Here is a 3,354-nt window from a genome sequence, read left to right as displayed (position 1 = left end):
TTTGTATGAGATGAACTCAAAGATCTAAAACTTTTTCCACATACACAATATCACCATTTCCCTCAAATATTGTTCACAAACCAGTCTAAATCTGTGATAGTGAGCACTTCTCCTTTGCTGAGATAATCCATCCCACCTCACAGGTGTGCCATACCAAGATGCTGATTAGACACCATGATTAGTGCACAGGTGTGCCTTAGACTGTCCACAATAAAAGGCCACTCTGAAAGGTGCCGTTTTATCACACAGCACAATGCCACAGATGTCGCAAGATTTGAGGGAGCGTGCAATTGGCATGCTGACAGCAGGAATGTCAACCAGAGCTGTTGCTCGTGTATTGAATGTTCATTTCTCTACCATAAGCCGTCTCCAAAGGCGTTTCAGAGAATTTGGCAGTACATCCAACCAGCCTCACAACCGCAGACCACGTGTAACCACACCAGCCCAGGACCTCCACATCCAGCATGTTCACCTCCAAGATCGTCTGAGACCAGCCACTCGGACAGCTGCTAAAACAATCGGTTTGCATAACCAAAGAATTTCTGCACAAACTGTCAGAAACCGTCTCAGGGAAGCTCATCTGCATGCTCGTCGTCCTCATCGGGGTCTCGACCTGACTCCAGTTCGTCATCGTAACCGACTTGAGTGGGCAAATGCTCACATTCGCTGGCGTTTGGCACATTGGAGAGGTGTTCTCTTCAACTCTATGTGAAGGAGATGTGTTGCACTGCATGAGGCAAATGGTGGTCACACCAGATACTGACTGGTATCCCCCCCCCCAATAAAACAAAACTGCACCTTTCAGAGTGGCCTTTTATTGTGGGCAGTCTAAGGCACACCTGTGCACTAATCATGGTGTCTAATCAGCATCTTGATATGGCACACCTGTGAGGTGGGATGGATTATCTCAGCAAAGGAGAAGTGCTCACTATCACAGATTTAGACTGGTTTGTGAACAATGTTTGAGGGAAATGGTGATATTGTGTATGTGGAAAAAGTTTTAGATCTTTGAGTTCATCTCATACAAAATGGGAGCAAAACCAAAAGTGTTGTTTATATTTTTGTTGAGTGTAATACACACACACACACACACACACACACACACACACACACACACACACACACACACACACACACACACACACACACACACACACACACACACACACACACACAGAGTTAATGTAATTTGGAACAATTGAGACCATGTTGAACAAAATCTGAGAAGTTGGTCTTGGTTCATGACCTGGAATTAAAGGCCTTAAAGCCAGAGTTGTGGTTACACCATGAGTGGGCGTGGTTTCCATGAGTTGACACCCACTGAGTGTTTCCTCCTCTGCTCACCTGTGACCTCAGAGGGAAGAGGCGTGTCTTGTGGCTTGACCTTGCTGATGAGACCCTATCAATATTGCCTCTGCTTTCACTGGAGTTAACAGAGTAGTGCAATATTGCTTATAGGGTCTTGACTCTGAGGGATGATCTTCATCATGTGGGCCAACGTGCAACCGAAGTCGCCGCTAATCTCATTATATGTCGTCGGATTGTTTTATTTGACCATATCTTGCTGATCTGAACCTCTTATAATTGATTTGTGGTTCATGTGATTGTTTTTATTTATGACACCAGAATGAAGTAATTTGGTATCAAAGCCCCACCCACTCATTAAAAAAGCAAAGATCTAGGAGAGGCTGTTCAATGATTCTCTTCATAGCGTGTATTTAACAAGTTGATTTTAGTAAACAGAGGAACAAAGACGTGGGGGGGAAGAAAGTCCAACTATGTTGACGTCCAACGTAACCTACCTGGTCAGCAACCAACTGCTGGTGACCTAACTGGAAAGAAAGCATGAATGAAAGGGAGTAAGTTGATCCGGGTCCAAGTGGGAGACCAAGAGATGATGCAAGTAACATCTAGGACCCATGCAACATGAGCCTAGATCTGCTGACCTGCTGGGAGACCTGTGTCCATGTGTCTGATGCAGCATTACCTGCAGTATGGAGTATGTGGTCCTCCAGTCCCGTCAGAGTAGGGAGGAGCTATGGGCTCAAGTGTTCCTTGATAGAGTGGCGACATGCCGAGTCAAACCCCCCCCCCCCCCCCAAAAAAAAAAAAAAATCGGTCACGTGACTCATGGTGCCATCTTGTGTTCAAAATGGCGTTGGCTGTTAATGTGTTTGTATGTAAATCCAGCTATTTCATTTACTTATTTGCTGAAAATGTTTTGTTGTTGTGCATTTGGATGCACCAATAGACACAAGGGCTTCAAGATGTACAGATTCCCTTCAGATCCGAACAGAAGAAGAATTTGGGAAAATAAAGTCAGCCGTGTGGGATGGAAGTGACTTCATCATCAAAGCTTTGTAAGGTAAATTTATTGTTCAGTCCCATGGACAGTAAAACTCAACTAAACCATCATCGTATAAACCAGATATTCAGAATCACCGGACTAAAAAGTCCCAAAGTTTTTGTACTATTTTCCATGTAATAAACACCATATAGAACAGATTTTGTACAAAGGATTTTTCTCTCACATCCAATAAAATGTCCCGTCCGATTGCAATGTATTTCCATTAAACCCCTCGCATGTGGGGCTGGAGTCATTTCCGTGATTAAAAGCCCCACTGTTTATTTTTTTCACACCGTGGTCAGACTCGGATCTGCATCCTGAGGCGCAGGTCAGGCTGCAGGCTTCAGGCACCATTTACATTTTGATAATGGATCAAATAGATTTAGCAGAAAAAAAATTTCTGAGGAAATTTTGACCCGGTCATTAAATGAGGCGCAGGTCCAGAATCAGGATTCCCGTAGATGTTCGACGCCTCCTGACTGTAACTAATCCATTGGTTACATCTCACTCACATCAGATAAAATGTCCCGTCCGATCACAATGTATTTCTATTAAAAACCCCACACAGTCTGGATGTGCACAGTAACACAGGTACAAATTAAAGTTTAGCTCTGACACTCACCGATTTGAGGAAGGTGGGACCAGAGTCATTTCTGTGATTAAAAGTCTGTCCGTTTATTTTTTTTCGCACCGTGTTCAGACTTGAACCTGAAGCCTGATGTGCACCTGTTACATCACACATTTTCTGCTTTCAGTCCTTCATCTGCCATCATATTATAATAGTTTTTGCAGTGCACGCTGATTACAAATGGATGAGAAAAGTCCACAACTTTACAGCACAAAGTCGATAAATTGTACAGCTTACCTTTGAATTGGAGGTGATGATTGTAGAAAGAAAAGCTTGAGGGTCAAATTAGTCCAGAATAAACCATAATGCAGAGAAGGAGAACTTTAAAACTGTCACGCATGTCATTGCATGACACAGAGTTACAGAGCTGCAGCTGCAT

Source organism: Thalassophryne amazonica, chromosome 5, assembly GCF_902500255.1.
Source record: "Thalassophryne amazonica chromosome 5, fThaAma1.1, whole genome shotgun sequence".
Classification (NCBI taxonomy): domain Eukaryota; kingdom Metazoa; phylum Chordata; class Actinopteri; order Batrachoidiformes; family Batrachoididae; genus Thalassophryne; species Thalassophryne amazonica.
This window is presented reverse-complemented; position numbering follows the sequence as displayed.